The following is a 21,849-nucleotide window of genomic DNA, read 5'->3' as shown; positions in this document are numbered from 1 at the left end:
GTTCCATTCAGTTTGGGAAAAAAAAAAAAAAAAACCATTTTTTAGTATAATTGAAACTGAGATTATCAAAAATCTTAAAAAATCGAACTAGATTAGTTTGATCAAGTTGTATTTTTTTTATTTTAAAGGTACATTTATTATTTGTTTATTTTATATTTATGCTTGATCGGTAGTACTCTAGGGTGATGTCGGTAGGCGATCTTATAGCTCAAGATCAGAGATTTCTTTGATCAATTGGAATTTAAAATCCTTTCAAAAAAAAAAAAAAATTGGAATTTAAAATTGATTAAGTTAAGCTAGGGTTGTAAATGAGTTGAATCTTATGAAACTCAGACATGCTTGAACTTAAGCTTGACCTCATTTACATGTTGAAAGGCTAACTTTAAACTCTACTTGTCTGCTTGTTTGTACTTGGTTTAATCTAGGAAAATACTCTCAACTTATAGACTTATTGCATGTAATTTTGCTTTAAATGGCGAGAGAAAGATAACAGAGCTATGAATTGGTTAGTCAACTATATTTAATGCAATATTTAAACATTGTCGGCCACTTTCTTATTTTTCTAAAAAGTGAGTACTCTAAAAAGGGTAAATCAATGGTAATTTAGATTTTTCACTTTGGCCATTGTCAAAATTAAGTAAATTTGTCTGTATAAATGGAATGCCGAAAATGAAAACTTTGTGTTTAAAATAATTTCAAATACCCTACTATTTATATAAAAATCATGTTTTAATCACTCACTTTCACTAAATCAATAGAAATATCTCGTATTAATTTAGTATTATTGCAATTTAGGAGGAAAAAAGATTTTCTAAAAGCTTAAAAAAAAGAATTAAAAAAAAGAAAAACAATATATAACCATATGATCTGCCTAGCATGTTAGCATGTCCAAATGGCATGCAAATAGAGTTTCTCTATTTATGCCGAATTTTTTGAATTCCGTATTATAATAAAAGCCATAATAATATAACTTACAAGTTGTTTTGTTAGCTTCTATCAATGCAATCTTGATCCATAACAATAAGTAAAAAGAAATTAAAACAACTACGCATAATTATCCATAGAATGACTAGGTGCATCCTCTGTATGTCTACAAGCTCCCAATGGGTGAAAATTAATGTATTATCATAACAAAACATAGACTAGAAAGAGAGGACATAGCATATATATAGAAAACTATTAGGTTATCCCATCATAACCCTAATAGGATATACAATCATAACCTAGATTAGGATTTAACCACACTAAAACCAAACGCATTTAACTCGCCCATTAATTCTTTTAATGATCACTCTTTATAATAATGAGTTTAAAATAAGATTTTTTAAACTATTAAACTTAAACCAAATATTTTATAAAGCAAAAAATATAGAATTAATAAGCCCATTAGAAATAAAATTTCTAACATGTAACACTCATTCTAACCAAAATTTCTTTATGTTATTTCCCTTGGTAAGTGATCTTACTAGTTATATTAATGGCTCATGCATAGATTCCAGAAACATGTTCATAGAACTATTGTCTTCAGATTGGTTAATTAATTTAGGCCTTATTTGTTATAGTTGTTTATTTTTTATTTTTTATTTATTAAAAATATGAAGGAGTTTTTAGTTTTTGTTTACTTATTTTTTCAAAATTCTTTTTTTTTTTAAATTTTTTCTCTTTTCTTTTGGTTCATGATATGAAAAACTCTTCCAATTATCGAATTTCTCCCTTATTAAGCCATAAAGAGTTTAGTTAATAATAAAAATTTTAAAAATCAAAATTTGAGACAAAATAATTAAAATTATTTCACACTTTAATTTTTAAATTTCAAAGTTACAGTAACTATTGATTATTATATACAATCAATTGAATAAAAATGTAATATCGAAGTATTATAATAAGTAAATAATACTAAATGACATTAGATTTAAATAGATAGAAAAAATAACAATAAAATATAAAAATAATACTAAAAAGAGAAGAGATAGAAAAAAACAGAGAATTTTAATAAAGATAAAATTATCTACTTGGATATTTTGGATAAATAAACAACAATATATTTATATAGATAGAGAAAATAATAATAATAATAATTATTATTATTATAATAATATCTTTTTGAGGATAAATCTTATAAAAATGAAAAAATGAGAAATATATAATTAAAAATAAAAAAACACAATGATATTGATGAAATTTTTTGTTTTAAAAACAGTTTTCGAAAAAGTAAAGAAAAAAAATTAAACAAATATAAACAAACAATTTTTATTTATTTTTTAAGAAAAAAATGAAAAATAAAAAATTTAATCGAAAATAAACAATACCTTAGTTATTTAGGCTTAATCCTATTAAAAGAACACTTTGAGAAAACAATTTGTTTTGGTTTTAAGGCACATATAAGCCTTTATGATCCATCAGTTTCTACACTAAATAAATAAATGATATCCGCAGCAACCAAATAAATAATCATACCAAAAAAACAGGAAGGACAAATGATTAGTAGCTCGACAATACAAAATCGACTTAAAATAATTAATTAAGATGAATTACTTGAAATCCAAAACAAATTGTTTGTGACAAACGTAAATAAATTAAACTTTATTAAAAATACCTTTGCTAAAAAAGGGAAGAGGATAATAGAGTTACATCATGTTTCAAGAATAAATAAAGAACTTTAATCCCTCATCCACTACAATAATTCCATAATTTGGAAGTTAAAAACAATAAAATCACGAAACAATAAAAAAAGAATCAATCTACAGTCAGAAAAATAATTTCATTTATTTAATTCATAAGTAACACCATAAGCTCAATTAAGACAAGTTAATCCCTTTCAATTTTTATATGCCAATATTTAAACTTTAAAGGTTAAAGAAAGAGCATCATTTTTATATGTATGTTGGTTGCAATTTTTTAAAATAAAATGTAATATACGACATGTTGTGGTGGTACATAATTTTCTATTTTTTTTTATTAGAGTAGAAGTGTTTCATGTCGTGCAATTTGCTAATTTATAGTTTCAGAAATATCCTTTTTTAAAAATAATAATATTATGTTGTATATGTAGAATATATTTAGAAGATTATGTCATATATTTTAAGAAATACACATTAAATAAGGATATAATAAGAAATTTAAAAATGAAGTAATAAAAAAATAGCATAAAAATAAAGAGATGTCATCTATCTATATATTTATATAAAAGCTCAAATAAAGAGAAATCTCAAGGCGTTCTCTTCGTCCAATATTTTATTTTTCCTTTTTTTATAAAATTTTAAGTTTTTCTTTAATTTTCTACGTCTGTGATCGGATGACTTAAGCATTTTAATTATTATTTTGCTATGAATTATCCATATTGAATTCTTAGAAATCGTTGAATTATCTAAATATAAATATAAACACTACATCTTTTATATTTATCTGGTTTTTGTGTCTATCTACAATTCTATTTGATTAGATATTCATGGTTTTTAGTTATTCAATTTTGTGTCTATCTACAATTCTATTTGATAAGACATTCATGATTTTTGGAGACATGAGAATATTTATCGCTGCTTCTTTTTTTTTTTTTCCTCTCCTTCTTTATTCGTGCTCTATGTCTCTCGCACCAAGGCTTTTTTTTTTTTCTCTTTCTTTATTCATGCTATGTGTCTCTTGCACCAAGGCTAGAGAAGGTGTTATAAACCTGATATTTTTTGCTTCACCATGCAAGGCATATACTATTTTTTTTCGATTCTTAATTCACTATTGGCAATTTGTCTTATTGAATGTAAATTAATTGTTGCATAACTGCGAAAGTATTGGCATTTTATTTTAAAACCAAGTGATGGTATTTTTTTTCTCTCCATAATATTTTTTCTTTAATGGATTTGCTTAATCTATTTGTGTATTCATTTATTATTTTTGTTTAGAAACCTCTACTGGTTGGTATACTGTGAATTTCTGTTGATTCCAATTGTTTAGGTAGTATACATATTATTTGATTATCTCTTTATAGTATTTGCTTAATTTTCTAATTTATATAAAATTTTAGTAAATACATTAATAAAATTTTTATAATTTTATTTTTAAAACCTGGCTTTTACTACCATGGAGAATAGATAAATTTTCTATTGATACAGAAGTCCTTTGAAATGACACAGTGTCTATGTACACCTGCTTATTGGGTCTGCCACCCTGTCAATGGCATATGCAACAGTCAGATTTGTTGAGTCTTCCCTCCATGCACTCGATGGTGATGGTGATGTTTATGAGTGCTCTTTTGTGCAGTCAGATCTTACCGATCTTCCATTCTTTGCATCAAGAGTAAAACTTGGAAGGATGGGGCTCGAAGCTATCACTTCATCCGACCTCCAAGGTTTGACAGAGTATGAGCAGAAGACACTGGAAAATCTAAAGCCTGAATTGAAGGCCAACATTGAGAAAGGCATTGCATTTGCTCAGAAGCAACTGATGGCTGCATAACGTAGAATGGTTTCCGAGTGAACAGTTGGGGATCTTGCTCCTGATTTATGGTGGTGGTGATGGTGGCAATGATGTCTGTGGCCATGGTGGAGTGGATGTTTTTGGTGATGCTGACCATTTTCTTTCTTCAAATCTTTTTTAGGCTCGTCACATGATTCTTTAGTACTATTATCACTTTCTGTTGGAACTGTGTATACAAAAGTTCCAACAGGGATATCCTTCGAGTCCATAAGAGGCTCTAGAATTTTGATAACAATACTCATAGTTGGTCTGTGCTTTGGCCTGTGACTCAAGCATTGATAAGCCAATGCAGCTGCTTATGTGGCGGGAAACTAGGATTAGAATAGGGAACCTTTTGGCTATAAAAGGAGCTTAGCTCCTTAAGTTTAAAATCACCCCAACTTGTCTTCTAATACCTAGTAGGTTAGACAAGTTTCTCTCCTCTCTCAATTTGTATATTTCTTTAGTGAAATATAAAATTGGTAGTGTTCGAGGACGTAGGCAAAATTGGCCCAACCTCGTTAAAGTTCTAGTGTTCTCTCTTATTTATTGCTTTTGTCTTTATTTATTTAATAGCTATTGTTGGGCAAAATATTTTTACTGGTTATTGTCTAATTAATTATTTCTAGGTAAATTCTGTCAAACGACATGAATTTAGTCCAAGGCAAGTGGATTTTAAGTGAGACCATTTGTGACTCCTCCACTTATCTGGGAATTTACCTGGTGTAGTTACTCAGTACAGTAATTCACAAATTGTTTTTGGTGGAAAAAGCCCAAGCCCAATTTTCACAACAATTGGTATCAGAGCCAAGGTTACTAAGTATTCACTGTGGTTGCAGCATATTCTGATCTGCCACATAAAAAAGGTTCCTTGGTTGTGTTCCGCATTTTGAAAATTGATTTTATAGCTATTAAATATTTAAAGCAGAAATGGTAGACGGAAAGAAAAATACCACACCTGCTACAGCATCAACCTTCGTAAGAAATGCTATATCAAATGCAAGATTTACAGTGGAGATTTTCGATGGCACCGGTCATTTCGGCATGTGGCAAAGTGAAGTTCTAGACGCTCTCTTTCAGCAAGGTCTAGATGTTGCTATTGAAGAAGAGAAACCAAACGAGATGGAGGAGAGTGAATGGAAGACCATCAATCGTCTGGAATGTGGTACAATTCGGTCGTGTCTTTCTAGAGAGCAAAAATATGCTTTTTCGAAAGAAACTTCTGCAAACAAATTGTGGAAGCATTGGAGGAGAAATTTTTGAAGAAAAACAATCAAAATAAACTCTTCATGAAGAAGAAATTATATCGCTTCGATTATGTTCCTGGTACCACTTTGAATGAACACATCACAAAATTTAATCAGTTGGTGGGTGACTTGTTAATTTGGATGCGATATTTGGAGACGAAGATTTGGCAGTCTTGTTGCTAACATCTTTTCCTGATGAATTTGAGCATCTTACAACGACTCTAATCTATGGGAATAAAGATGTGACTTTCAGTGAAGTTTGTGTGGATCTTTACAGCCATGAACTGAGAATGATAGAAAAGAAGGAAAAGGCAACTGAAGTAGAAGCTCTGGTGGTTAGAGGCCGTTCACGAAGCCAAATGTCACGCCCCGACTTTAATCACTAGAGGAATTGTTCGCTTTGGATTAAGCCAAATCCCCCATACAAGATTGTCAAGACCCGCATGGTTTTGTCCCGCAGGTGAAATGAGAAACTTTCTAGGAGGTCACCCATCCTAGGATTTCCGTTAAGCGAGCACGCTTAACCCTGGAGTTCTTCCAACTCTCCAGCCATTCCACCAAAAGGCGCCTCTAAAGATTAGTTTCCCCCTTTTCGATATATGATTCGATTCATTCATGTGTCCTGCATTCCACTACCCTAGCTAGCCTGGCATCCTAGAAGCTAGCCAGGAGCTTTGCTCTACCTGCCCTCTTAGGATCGCTTTGCTGGGTCGGGATGTCACACCAAAAGAAAGGGGGAAAGAAAAGTAGATCTCGTTCAAGAGGCAGAGTTGAAAAAGATGAGTGTGCCTTTTATCGTGAGAAAGGTCACTGGAAGAAAGATTGTCCAAAGCTGAAAGCCAAAGGCAAAGCTATTATTAATTCAAACATAGCTGAGTGTGATGATGAAGACTCAGACTTCTCATTAGTTATCATGGCATCTGTAGACAATTCATCAGCAAATTTGACAAGTTCTGGTGAGGTATGGCTGCTAGACTCTGCATGCAGTCATCATATGAGTCCCCATCGGGACTGGTTTTTTGACTTTAAAGAACTTGAAAATGAAGTTGTCTATACTGGAAATAATGTTCCTTGCTTCACAGAAGGGATTGGTTCAATCCGTTTGAAGAATCATGATGGGTCAATCAGGATCCTAACTGATGTTCGATATGTACCAAGTTTGACAAAGAATCTCATTTCAGTAGGAGCCCTAGAATCAAAAGGACTCACTATAATTATGAAAGATGAAATAATGAAAGTCATCTCTGGTGCACTTGTGGTGATGAAAGGAGTTCGGAGAAGGAATAATTTGTATTACTATCAGGGTAATACAATTATTGGACCAACAGCAGCAGTGGTTTCTAGTGATGACAAAGAGTTGGAAACAACCAGATTGTGGCAAAGGCGTTTCAGACATGCAGGTGAAAAATCCTTGAAAAGATTGTCAGATCAGGGATTATTGAAAGATGTCAAAACCTGCAAGTTGGACTTCTGTGAACATTGCACCAAAGGAAAGCAGACCAGAGTGAAATTTGGCACCGAAATCTATAATACCAAGGGTATTTTGGACTATGTTCACTCTGATGTATGGGGACCCTTTACAACGGCTTCTTTGGGTGGCAAACATTATTATGTGACCTTTGTTGATGATTTCTCTCGAAGGGTTTGGGTGTATACTTTGAAGTCAAAAGATGAAGTGCTTAGAGTTTTCCTTAAATGGAAAAAATTGGTGGAAACTCAGACTAGCAGACGCATCAAATGTCTCCGAACAGACAATGGAGGAGAATACAAAAATGATGCTTTTGATAAAATCTGCGTAGATGAAGGCATTGTTCGACACTTCACAGTTAGAAATACACTGCAGCAGAATGGGGTGGCAGAACGCATGAACCGAACATTGCTGGAGAAAGTTCGGTGTATGTTGTATAATGCTGGGTTAGACAAGAAATTTTGGGCTGAGGCTTTGTCATATGCATGCCATCTCATTAATCGATTACCATCAACTGCTATTGGTGGCAAAACACCTATAGAGGTACGGTGTGGAGAACCTGCTAATGATTATGATTCCTTACGTGTATTTGGTTCCACTGCATATTATCATGTTAAGGAATTGAAGCTAGATCCAAAAGTTAAGAAAGCCATTTTCATGGGGATAAGCACCGGTGTTAAAGGCTATCGACTATGGTGTACAGAATCAAAGAAAATAATCTTTAGCAGAGATGTCACTTTTGATGAATCTAGCATGTTAAAAAAGGTGACGGTAGAGCAGTCAGATGGTACTCCACAACAGGTGGAGGATACTCCACAACAGGTGGAGTTCGATAGAAAAATTCCAATGATGGGTACTGAACCTGTAGAAACTCCTGAGGTAGAAGGAGGTTCGGATGAAGAGGAGGTTCAACTCCAAGAACCTCCACAGCAACTTGAGTCAATTACACTTGATAGGCCAAGGAGAGTTATAAGAAAGCCTGCTCGTTTTGAGATATGGTGGCCTATGCATCTCCAATTGCAGATGATAGCATTCCATCCACTTTTAATGAAGCTACTAAAAGTTCAGAAGAAATAAAGTGGAGAAAAGCTATGGAAGATGAAATGAAGTCCCTTTATAAGAATCAGATGTGGAACTTAGTTGATCCACCAAAGGGAAAGAAGGCAATAGGATGCAAATGGGTATATGCAAAGAAAGATGGATTTCCTGACAGAGACAGTGTTCACTATAAGGCAAGGTTGGTAGCTAAAGGCTATGCTCAGACGGAGGGAATTGATTATAATGAAGTGTTTTCTCCAGTTGTAAAACATTCCTCAATTCGGATTTTGTTAGCCTTGGTAGCACAGTTTGATTTGGAACTAGTTCAATTGGATGTAAAAACTGTGTTTTTACATGGAGATCTGGAAGAGGAAATCTATATGACTCAACCAGAAGGATTCAAGGTTGCTGGAAAGGAAAATATAGTATGCAAACTTGAAAAATCGCTTTACGGATTGAAGCAATCTCCAAGGCAGTGGTACAAGCGATTTGATAAGTTTATGCAAGGGCAGAAGTACACAAGAAGCAAATATGATCATTGCGTGTATTTGCGCAAGCTACAAGATGGCTCTTTCATTTATCTACTTTTGTATGTTAATGATATGCTGATAGCTTCAAAGAATAAAGAAGAAAATGAGAATTTGAAGAATCAGTTGAATCAAGAATTTGAAATGAAAGATCTGAGCGAAGCAAAAAGGATTCTTGGTATGGAAATTACCAGAGATAGGACATTGGGGAGACTTTGTTTGAATCAGTGTTTTCCCCCCGGAGAAAAATCGTTGTTTCATTTGGTGTACTTGAATATTTTATTAAAAAGAGTGATAAAACCCTTTTTGGATATACGATGCCGAATAAATCGGTCTTATAAAACATTTTAAGTCGCCACCCATTATTTCGGCAATGAGACTGTTTTGATTTTATAAAAGTGACTCCATTTTAACCCATTTTATTCAAGGCCTTTTATTTTGGGAAACTGGTCAGGCGAACCAATGAGGTTCTAGGTAAGGGAATTGGGTACGTCGGCCCATTGGAAGCTGACGCCCGGAAAAACCGGCCTCTTTTAACCTATGATTTCTAATTTGATTTTATTTTAGAAAAAGCCAATTATTTAAACCCAACCCGAATAAATCGAACCGAGTTCCTATGTGGAAAATTAATTAACCGTCCCAATTAATTTCATCCATTGCATTCATCACAAATAAAGCATATCATTCACCATCCATTCATAATACATACTAAAATAAAATAAAAGACCCGCTCTTGCCTTATGGTTAAAGGCGGGCCACAAACCGAATTCGATAATATGATAAATAATAAATAAAGAGAAATAAATCCTAAAACCTCATAATCATTGATAATTAATTGATCTGGTTTGATTAAAACTTAGTTTGCCCATAATTGATCATTTTCTGAATTAAGATTAAAGTCTACTTAGCAACATGAAATTAAAACGAAACAAGGAAATTATTCTGGAATTTTAGGACAGTCGCGTCACGCAGCTGCTCAATGAAGAACAGTCGCGTCACGCGGGTGTTCTTATTGATTATGGAACTTTAGAACAGTCGCGTCACGCGGGTGTTCTATGAAGAACAGTCGCGTGGCGCAACTCTTATAATATTACTGGAAATTGGTACAGTTGCGTCACGCAGCTGTTCTATGAAGAACAGTCGCGTGACGGAACTCCTAGCTGCATGACGGAACTATTCGCGACTTATTTAAATTTCTCCATTTTAGTGATTGTTTATCCAAAATATCACATTAAATATGAATACGAGAATAATAATATTCTGGGTATACGAATAGCTGCGTCACGCAGGTGGTCCAGTCCAAACCAAAGACTTTTGGACATGAACAGCCGCGTCACGCAGGTAGCAGTTGCGTGACGCGGCTGCTCTGGTCCGCAACTACCTTTCAAACTATCCTTTTTACGTTTCTTTCTTGTTAACAGTGATTTAATATAACTCAGAAATATTCAAAAATGGGCAAAACGACCTTTAACCAATACCAAACTAATCAACCACTTGAAAAATGAGATTTTAAGGAATAAAATGCTAGAAATGAAAGATAATGTTTAGAATGGTTACCTTGCCCTCAGATTCGAGGATTGCATGCGCCAAGATGGGCTTAAGGACGTTGTTTCACGATTCCAGGAATGTGATATCGAGATTTTCACAAAGCAAGACGTTTTGATCTTTTCTTTCTTTTCTCTCTTTTATGTTCTTTTTCTTTTTCTTTTTTTTTTTTTTAGTTTTTAATCTATGTGCCTAATGGCTTGATCTTCCTCAAAGTTACTCACTGGAGTCTTTGAGGAAAACCCTAGCCACAATCGTTTTCTTTTCCTCTAAAATGCCTTAGTCTTTTTGAGAGAAAAAATGAGAAAAGTTCAAAAGCCCCGTTTTTGCTGTGTAATGCAGTATTTATATGGCTAGGGCGACAGGGCAGTCGCGTCACGCGGGTATGAGCTGCGTGACGCACCCGTAAGCCTGCGTGACGCGACTTACTTTTCGTACAGTTGCCGCGTATCCATACAAACAGTGCAGGCCGTTGCACGGGCGCGCGCCAGAGGTGTCAGTCCTGTTAGAGCTGCGTGACGCAGCTAAGAGTGCCGTCACGCAGGTACTAGCTGCGTGACGCAGCCCTAACAAGGGCCAGGCTCCTTTGGGCGGTTTGATTCTATTTTTGGTTCAACCACTCCTGATTTATCGTGATACCCCGTCCCTTGTCCTCATATCATCATTGGGTCAGGTGGAGGCATAAAACCACGCGTCAACAGTTTGCCCCCCACTTTATCATTAATTGTATAAACGATTAATGTTAAAGTGGTCTATTGACGCGCCTTCTTTCAGGCAATCCCCTCGAAGCTCGTTTTGATTGGCTTGAAAAGATGCTGAGTCAATCATCTGGTCACCTCCTAAGCTCGGTTTGATTGGCTTTGTCGGCTTCCATGTAATCTGAAGAGACATCCTTGAAGCTCGGTTTGATCGGCTCAAGAAATGTTGGTTTGATAGCAAAGTCTTCGAAGCTCAGTTTGATCGGCTTGAAGAGCTTTGATCTGGCCACCCACTTAGCTCGGTTTGATCGACTTTGTCGGCTCCAATCGGTTTTGAAAAAGGCATCTTCGAGGCTCAGTTTGATCGGCCCGAAAAATGTTGATTTGATGACAAAGTCTTCGAAGCTCTGTTTGATCGGCTTGAAGGACTTTGGTCTGGCCACCTACTCAGCTCGGTTTGATCGGCTTTGTCGGCTCCAGTCGGTCTTGAAAAGGTATCTTCGAGGCTCGGTTTGATCGGCTCGAGAGATATTGGTTTTACCCTGGTCAACTTCGCAATTCAACATCATTGACTGGGGAAGAAGATTTCAAACAGCTTCACAATACATCATCACTGTTTTGAAATTGTTCTGACTAGCTTCGCAATGCACCATCACTAATCAGCAAGACCTATCGGCTTCGAGAAACCATCACCGGTTGGCCTGAAAGAAATTGTTCACGAGAAAAAGACGAGCACTGTCCGTATACGAACAGACCTTGCTTTCTGTTAGAAAGGTATTGGAACATCACATGTTCCCATGCAAAAATTCTTATTAAGGCAAAAGGTCATACTTTTGCCCCCAGTCCGGAATCCCAGCCTAGAACCAGAAGTATTCACTTTTTATAAACGCATTATTATTATTTTTGTGAAAATTTTACCAAAAATTTTAGCAGGAAAGACTTAACAAAACTGTTACCTGTATTTTTCAAGTATATCCTTTATGATATAGTGTTTAAAAGGGAACTTACCTGAGGGTAATCTGGACAATTTGATGCTCCTGACCCCGGTGCGGTGAGTTGATGAAAGTTGCAGCCGTATATGAGCCGTACATCGACGTCATGTCGCCGGAATGGGTCATCGTGAGCTTTTGAAATGGGCCGTGTGGGCCTGTTGGGCTCGAAAAGGGATAACAGGCCCAGTGCTCTTGTTGGGCCCAGTTGAATGGGCTTCGGCCCAGCTAGTTTTACTATAAGTAGCTTCCTTCTCAATCGATTCAATTTCACTTATTCACAAACCCTAAGCGATTGGAAATTCTCTGAACTGTTCAACTGAAAGGATGTCTCAAATCTCAGAAATCCCTACTTCTGCCTACACTCCGGAGATGGAGGTTCTTGGGGCCCTGCCTGATATTCCTACGTTTGACGGTGAGCCGGTGCCGGTGAGCCGGAACCCGCTAACCCCCGGGACGCGACCATTGCAGCTCCTTCCGTTGCCGGGTTCGGAATTTCCAGTCCGGTACGAAATGAGTCAGATGCGTGGCTTTCGATCCGAGGTAAGTACAAAATTTCTTCAATTTTCTGTTTTTACTGCTTTTAATCCGTAACTGTAGCAATAGGATTATTTTTCACTGTTTGCGCTTGCGTCGGCAGTCGCATCACGCAGGTAGTAGTTGCGTGGCGCGGTTGTTCTTCCACGAATAGTTGCGTGACGCAGCTGTTCTTGTGGGAACAGTTGCGTGACGCGGCTGTTCGAGACGCCAGAAACCCTGACTTGCCTTGAACCTTAGGATTAATCTCTTTTGACTGTGTTTAGACCTTGATTTGTTAACTTTTAATTGTTGATAACTCTGGACGGCTTGATTTTGCCCTGTAATTGCACAAAAATAGTATAAATGAAGTAAAACAAAGTTAAAATTAAACTGCTGCGTACCTTCGACAGTTGCTTGACGCAGCTGTTCTTAGGAAGAACAGTTGCGTGACGCGACTGTTCGTCAATGAATGAGAGTCTCGAACAGTTGCGTGACGCGGCTAGAGAGATGCGTGGCGCGGCTTTGTGGTCGCGTGACGCATCCGTTCTTGGGGCCACATATGTTGAACAGTTGCGTGACGCGACTGTAGAGTGGCGTGACGCGAGTGCTGAGATGCGCTACGCAGCTGTGCTTCTGATTGCGCAACTTGGGTAAAGCTGCGCGGCGCGACTCCGTAGACGCGTGACCCGACTGGGAGCTGCGTGACGCAGCTATGGTTCAAATCAAAACTCGAGTTTTTGTTTCTCCTGTCATAGAAGAAAATGAACAATTATTAGTCTTACATTTATTGAAATTGAAATTTACTTACAGGTTAATCTGGGCAAGGCCCGCTCAGGCGGATCGGCTACTGATGCTTCTGCTTTTTGGGATCTGCTGGACCCTCCTATGCGAGCTCGAGTTGTCGCTGCAGGATTCAGGGATTATGCCGCCGGGTTGCACCGCACACAGCCTCGTTTCCCGCCCGCTATGCGATATGCATTGATGGAGCGATGGAACGACTGTACACACACTTTCGTGTTCGGGTTTGGAGAGATGACCCTCACTCCCACGGATTATGCTGCTATTACCGGCTTACACTTCACTGGCCCGGTTCCCCCGCTAGACGCTCAGTACCAGACGACTGCTATCGGAGCCCAGCTATTCCGTTCCCTCCTTGGTGTCACAACGCAGACCCGATACACCGTGCAGGGGTGTATGTCTTACGAGACGGTTTTTCGGTTCTGGGCCGAGAGGATCAGGACCCGGTTGGAGGCTTGGCGAGAGTTGCCAGAGGATGTCCGACCTGCTGCTCCTGCGTATATTCGCGAGGAGAGGGACCAGGCTGCTCGGTCCTTCTTGTTCTACATCCTTTCCTCGCAGCTACTATGCACCTCCCAGAATAAGGGAGATCCTGCGGTGCTGGCGTGTCTTCGGGACCTGAGCCAGGTCGGGTCCTTCGACTGGGCCACACTTAGTTTGGCTCATCTCTATCATGGTCTGGACGTCTGGACCCGTGGTAGCGGTGAGTCAAACTGGCTGTTCATCCGGCCTTTGGAGGTAACACACTTTCATTCTCACTTTTTCTTTTCTTCTTTGATCCGCTGTTCTCAATTGTTCAACTAACTGATGTTATTTTCTGTCTCTGCTACAGGTTTGGTCTTACGAGTACTGCATTTATCCTGGCGGTCCTAGCGGTGACTCACCCATCGAGTCCAGGAGGATTCCTCGCTATCTAGCCCACTGCCATCACACTTATGCCAGTGGCGAGGATCCGGAGTACTGGCGGAGCTTCCTTAACGACCGGGAGTTGTCCGATGTGAGTACAAAAAGAATCTCTGAATCTGTAGCTTGTCTCTCTCTTCATTCTGACATACTATCAATGCTGATTTCTTATCATTTTTGCAGCTATCTTTAGACCCATGGGACTGCGAGGCCTGGAGGACCTATCCAGGCCGGGAGGTGGCTGAGTGCACACCCGGTCGAGGCTGTTGGTGCACGGATACTGGGCCGACCGGTATTTCCTTGGCGAGCGGGTTTTTGACACTCCGGTAGCTCCAGCACGACGGAGAGTGCCTCATGCCCCTCCTCGGCACATGTGTCTGCTGGAGGGCTTGACATGAGAGGACCTGGAGATAGAGTATAGAGGTTTCTCGGCGAACGATTTCCTGTCCACCGGTGATTTTCCTACTTACTTTGCCTCTCGGATGCAGGCTCGACTTCCCGAGGTTCTCGAGTACATTCAGGTAACTCATCTGACCTTCAACTTCATTCACTGTTACTACTCCTCTTTTTGTCTCAACTTACTGATGGTATTACTTTCTTTGTAACTGAATGCAGGAGCGGAAGACACACAAGACCGCAGCTCATTACCGGGCTGAGGCAGCAGCTGAGGCGGGTGGCGTGGCGGCTCCGACCGGACCAGTCGTTGTTGTACTGGGCGATGTCCCGTTTCCGCCAGGTATGGAGGTGGTGTTGGATCCTGGCCTTGGCTTGGGATCTGGCATCATTATTCCTGCAGACCTGCGGCAGGCTCCTCCTCCAGTACAGTTGGACCCTGAACACACCACACATGTAAGTTATAAACCGAATATACAAAGTTAGAAGTACCTTACCTGAATATCCCTTTTAATGGATTATTTTATTTGCAGGTGCCGGCCTAGCGATACCAGGAGATCTGCCAGCGGTTCGGCTTTGCCCAGTCCTACATCGGCCGGCTCTACTCCGAGCGACATGAGCTGGTATGAATTTTTACGCATTTTCACCTTTTCGCTCCTTATTATTTTGATGACCTTTCTTACATACGCTTGTCTTTGCAGGAGTTGGAGAACGAGAGGCTACGGAGGCATCAGTCCCGTCAGTCCAGTGCTGTGAGCCGGCTTCAGGCGGAGGTGGAGTGGCTTCGGACGAGGCTAGAGGTTGAGGGCATCCCGCTCGACTCTTCTGATGAGGATGAGGGCGGCTCTTCCTCCGACGACGGGTCACCATCTCCACCCCCTCCGACTGTCGCTGGTCCTAGCCGTAGGCGGCGACAGTCTTGTTGCATGACTCCTCCATTTTTTGAACACTTTAAACATTTTGAATTTTTATTAATTTTCGATTTATTTATTTTTTGTGATTGTACAGTTATATCAGCATCTTATGATATTATTTACATTTTACAACACTTGGTTTTTGTCACTTTATGTGTGTTTATGTTTCGTAACTGTGAAGTCTTGTTCCTGTAAAGACAAAACACGAGCACAACACCAAATACAAAATAACGATGCACCATTTATTCACAAGAATGGTTCACCTCATTAGCGGTCAGTAAATCGACTTATTGTAAATGAATAAATGAAATAAAATAAAAATAAAATAAAGTAAATAAAATGAACTTAACATGGAACATGATCAAGAATCACTTTCCAAACAGAGAGCATAACGTAGTACTTACCTGATAGGGCGGTCCACTCAGTGAATGCGGACGTAATGGCTCAACTACCCTTTCTCGATTAATGTAATCATAAAGACTCAACTTCCTTGTTGTACAAGCCGTCCTTCTTTTTGATCAATGCAGGTTTGAATGCTCACCGACCTAAATGGACTATTCAGGATTGTCCTTTCAATTACCTCTGACGATGATTATTAAATTGAGTGATGGTGATGTTTCGCCCATCGGTTTCTCCATTTTCCTATAAATATAAGTTCCGCTTCGCACCTCCTTCCCATTCAGTGTCCGAAGTACGTCGATTTCTTAAGTGACTTTCTTCCATGGCCTTCAAAAGCCAAGTCTCATCTTTTGTCCAATCCATTTCTGACGACCTATGGCAAGTCTCTCCTTTAGATCAACTTGCCTGGTTAAGATATTTCAAAGACCTGAAACCTAACCCTGGCTTCTTGTCTTGGCTCATTTCTCATTTCAATCCGAACACCATGGTTTTCCAGTTTGAGGACTCTGAAGTGACTCTGACCTATGAGGAAATGTGCGCCGTGATGGATCATCATCCTGAACAAAACGAAACTCCGGCCTTGCCCCCAGGTCCTAGGTATGATCTAGCTGAGATCGTGGCCTTGTGCCCGGTTTACCTTCCTGACGGCATAAACGTAGACCAAGGTCTTCCTTTGGAACCTTTCTTGAACAAAGTTTTGTCCACCGATCTAGATTTGCCTTGGATCCGAGCTTGTTGCTTCTTGCTGCTGAATGTGTATGCCATGAAGAACCGTCAACCCGGAATTGGAGACTTTCGACTTTTGACCGTTGTTCGTGACATGCAATTGTACCACCGTACCGTCTTCATGATGATCATGGGGGAGACAATGTGTTGGGCCAGGGATATTGCCCTTCACATTACTGACTTCAATGTTCACCATCGCGGTTGTCCATTGCTATTGCAAGCTTGGGCTTTGGACAAATTAAGCCTGATTCCTCCGGTTCCAGCTCGCTTGATTCCAACTTATGGACCTGCCGCTTTTCAATCTCGGTCTCGGAGACGCTTCGATTTTGGTGATAACCCTACTATTCGGTGGACCTGTCCTTGGTGGAGAATTAGACTGGCCACGATCAGAAGCATGAATCTCAATTATGTGCTGTATGCTAGTCTAGACCGTTCCATGGCCTATTTCCCAGATAGGATCAGTCGTCAGTATGGGATGATACAGCGTGTTCCCCGAGCCCACAACTTCGAGAGCGGCTTGTTAACATCACATCTGTTGACCAATTTGGCCGATCGTTGGCAAAGTCGAAACACCATACATTTAGATGAAGGAATGGTGCAAGACACTGTGATGCCTACATATGCCAACTGGTTCTTTACCCCACAATGATGTCACGCTTTGTGAAGGCCGACCTTTGCTGATATGTCTTCTCAGAATAATTGTTGTTTGTTGTTTTTCTCTTGCGTTCAAGCCATGAGCTTTTACCTAAATGTATCCGCTTTTCTTTTAATCAATGGTCTTGATGATTCTGTCTTTATTAATTCCTGCACACATGGACAATGAAAGACAATAAAACTTTTCTTTCGAAATTATTTGCTGTGTTAGTCATCTAGGGCTTCTGCCCTCGGGGTTAATAAATGAAAACTCAATAAAGTAAAAAAAAATTATTCTGTAAACATAGGAACTTATGCTTGTGAACAACAAAGAATGAAGTGACTGTTTTATAATCTGCACAAATTAACAATGACAAATGTTACTCCTCTATGTATGCGTGAACTAATGCAAGTGCTAAGGTTTTTTCATGGTTTTGTTGATCCTTCTGGGGAAATCGCTGAGAAAATGGTACTCGTTCCTCTGATCAACGTCTTTTTTTTTTTTTTTTTTTAAGATTCAATGTTTAGGCAGGACCAATGGCCAGGGCACTTCACACCAAGTGAGTCGATCTTTGTTTAAATAAACAGAGAGGAAGGTCTTGCATTCTTTGACCGTAATACCAGGACAAAAACAAAAATTTTGAAAACACATATTCTTTATTAATCTTACTTCTTTTCAACATTATACAGAAGTAAAGAAAATTTATTCTAATACAATGGTCATTTGCTCTAACTATTTGATTTCCTATTCCCCTTCAGGTCAAGTTGATGGCGCTTGAGTAACCAATCACTAATTCGTCACGAACGCATGGCATGAATTCTGCATTTAAGCTAAGCACCACGCTTTAATCCCAAGATTTTACTATCATTATTTTGCATTTTTTTTTACATGCTCTAACTTTTGCCTAGGCCGCCCTTGCGGGTTTTCAACCTAGCGAGCTCATTTCTTGCCTAAGCCGCCCTTTTCGGGTTTTCAACTTAGCCCCTTTTTTTTTTTTTTTTTTTTTTTTTTTTTTTTTGAAATCATCATTTCAGACATAGAATCTTTTCATTTGATCTTGATTGATAATTCGATTGACAGGCTCTCCTTCCATAGTGACTAATTCGACGGCGCCTTTAGGTAGTAGTTTCTGAATTCTGAACGGCCCATGCCAGTTGGGTTTGAATTTCCCACCAGGATGATGTTGGGCTTCATGATCCAATAACCTGATCAACACCAAATCTCCATTCTGTAAAGCCTTTGGATGTACCCGCTTGTTGTAGAAACGAGCAATCCTCCTTTTTCTCATCTGATCCTGGAAACGAGCATTCAGTCTTCTTCCATCTAAGAGTGCCAGATCTTCGTACCTCTTCTTGACCCATTCTTCTTCGGTCAGACCAGCTTCTACTAAAACTCTGAGAGACTTCTTTTCGAGCTCTACCGGTAACACTGCCTCCATCCCGTATACCAATTCAAAGGGGGAAGCTCCATTTACTGCTTTGAAGGTAGTGCGATGCCCCTAGAGCGCGAAAGGAAGTTTCTCAACCCAGCTTCTATACTTTTCACACATCTTTGACAAGATTCTCTTGATCTCCTTATTTGCAGCTTCTACTGCACCATTAGCCTGAGGGCGATAAGGAGAAGAATGGTGATGCTCAACCTTGTATCTATAAAGCAATTGGCCAACTTCTGCTTGAACATGAGAACCATTATCTGTCACTATGTGATGAGGAACGCCATAGCGACAGAAAATGTTCTGTTCAATAAACTTTGCCACGTGCTTAGCAGTTAAGATTCTGTAAGATTGAGCCTCGATCCATCTAGAGAAGTAGTCAACTGCAACCAATATATACTGATGACCATTGGATGCTGCAGGTGAAATTTTACCGATGACGTCTATGCCCCATGCAGAAAAAGGCCACGAAGGAGTTGTTGGATGGAGTTCAACAGCGGGTAAGTGGCTTCTATTGTCATGATATTGGCAAGCTTTGCAACGGCGCACATACTGGACGCAATCGCCTTCCATCTTCATCCAAAAATAACCTTGCCTCATGATCTTTCTTGCTAAACTCATACCGCTTAAATGAGTACCACAGACTCCTTCATGAACTTTTCTCATATATCCCCTCCTTCTGTCTTGCTCACACATTGTAGTAACATTCCATCCTAGGTTTTCTTATAGAGTTCGCCATCGGCTAGGACGTAGTGTAGAGCCATTTTCCTTAAGACAGCACGGTCCTCTTTCGTCGCCTCGTCAGAAAAGGTACCGTCTTTCACATACCTCAGGATATCCGTAAACCAGGGTTCCTCCTCCGACTCCACCTGATGCACATAATGTTCTTGATAGCATGGTATATTGGCTGTGGTAATGATAAATGGCTTCTTCGGAACTTTGCTTATATCCTGCCAAGCCGACGCTAAGTTTGCCAAGGCGTCTGGAATTCTGTTATAGGTTCTTCCTATGTGAGTGAAAGTGATCTTATCAAATAGTGCTGCCTTCTTCAACAAATATTCAACATAGGGCTTCAATCTTTCTTCTTCTACCTTCCATCTCTCGTTGGCGTGCTCAATAACCAGTAAAGAATCTCCTATTACTTCGACCTCCTTAGCGCCTGATGCAAGAAGAGCTTCCATTCCCATGATGCACGCTTCATATTCTGCCATGTAGTTAGTGACAGGGAACAATAGTCTCTTGCACATGGTTGTGACTTCGCCGTTAGGTGCTTCTATAACAATGCCAGCCCCAGCTCCGTTTCTGTTGGCTGATCCATCAAAGTATAACCTCCAAGCTCCTGTGTCAATATTCAGCAAATGTTCATCCGGAAATTCCAATTCCCAAGATTCGTCGTCTGTCACAGGGTTTTCTGCTAGGAATTCTGCCACAGCTCGACCTTTGACCGTCTTTTTCGTTACGAACTCCGCATCCACACTAGACATTTGAATCAACCACTTAGACAACCGTCCCTCTAGAGTAGGCGTCCTTTGCAAATACTTCAGTGGATCAATCCTGGAGACAAAAGTGACCTTGAAGGAATCGAAATACGGCCTTAATTTCTTTATCGACCACACTATTGCCATGCATGTTTTCTCAATCAGATTGTATTTCTCTTCGGTAGGCAACAGTTTCTTACTGATGTAGTAAATAGCTTTCTCTACTCCAGCGGCATCCGGCTGTACCAGCATCGCTCCCACTCCTGCATCTTCTATAGATAGGTACAAGATCAAAGGTTCTCCTGGTCTTGGTGAGCTAAGCACCGATGGATTCATCAAGTATTTCTTTATATGGTCAAAAGCTTTCTGGCAATCTTCATTCCACTTGACTGGCTGATTCTTTTTCAACAACTTAAAAATTGGAGCACAAGTGATGGATAACCTCGAAATAAATCTGCTGATGTACTGAATTTTACCCAGGAAGCTTCTCACCTGCCTTTCTGTTCTTGGCGGCTCCATATCCTGAATGGCTTTTATTTTGTCCGGATCAACCTCAATCCCGTTAGGTCCTACCACAAAACCTAACAATTTTCCCTTCGTCACTCCGAATACACACTTCTTGGGATTAAGCCTCAAATTGTACTGTTTGACCCGTGTGAAGAACTTCTCCAACATCTCCGCATGTTCTTCTTGTGTTTTTGTCATGATCACCATATCATCTACATACACTTCCAATCCTTTATGGATCATATCATGAAATAACATAGTAGCCATCCTCTGATATGTTGCCCCGGCGTTTTTTAGCCCAAACGACATCACTCTGTAGCAAAATGTTCCAAAGTCAGTGGTGAAGGCGGTCTTATGTTTATCCGCTAAGGCCATCAATATCTGATTATACCTTGAAAATCCGTCCATGATAGAATAACATCCCATTCCAGCAGCACTGTCTATCAAAACATCTATGTGTGGAAGTGGAAAGTCATCCTTAGGCGAGGCTTTGTTCAGATCCCTGTAGTCGACACAGACCCTTATCCTGCCATCTTTCTTCAGCACTGGGACTATATTCGCCAACCATTCTGGATAGTGTACTACTTCCAAGAATCCTGCATCCAGCTGCTTCTGGACTTCAGCTTTGATCTTGTCCTGCCACTCTGGTCTGACTCTTCTCCTTTTCTGCTTTACTGGCTTAATACTCGGATCAGTAGGGATAAAGTGCTCTGCTATCGATCTGTCGATCCCTGGCATGTCCGCGTAGCTCCAGGCAAATACCTCTGAGTTTCTTTTGATACATTTTTGAAGATCCTGTCTGAGCTCAGTTTTAAAGTCTGATCCGATTTCAATTATTTTAGGATCTTCGGCGGTGCTTAAATTAAATGCGAAATTATGCAATGCATTTATGTCAAATATGCGAGTGATATAATCAATGCCATGAACATGACAATCAGGAAAACAAGAAAACAAATAGTCAAAGTTCACTTCCATTGATTGAAATAAAAGAGGAAAACCATCCATAGTGTTCTCAAAACAAGCATCAGAAAAACAAAATACAGGATTAACTGCCTGTTCAATACATTCATTACAAGCATCTTTTATTGCCTGGATCACTTCGCCGGCATCTGCGCCTTCTTCTTCTTCGGCCGGGGTAGCTTCTTTCTTGGCCTTTCCCTGCTCTATCGCCTTCTTTGCCTTCCT

This window comes from Jatropha curcas, chromosome 4 (genome assembly GCF_041381405.1).
Source record: "Jatropha curcas cultivar XTBG-Jc1 chromosome 4, XTBG_Jcur_1.0, whole genome shotgun sequence".
NCBI classification, from domain to species: Eukaryota; Viridiplantae; Streptophyta; class Magnoliopsida; order Malpighiales; family Euphorbiaceae; genus Jatropha; species Jatropha curcas.
Note: the sequence above shows the minus strand (reverse complement) of the source record.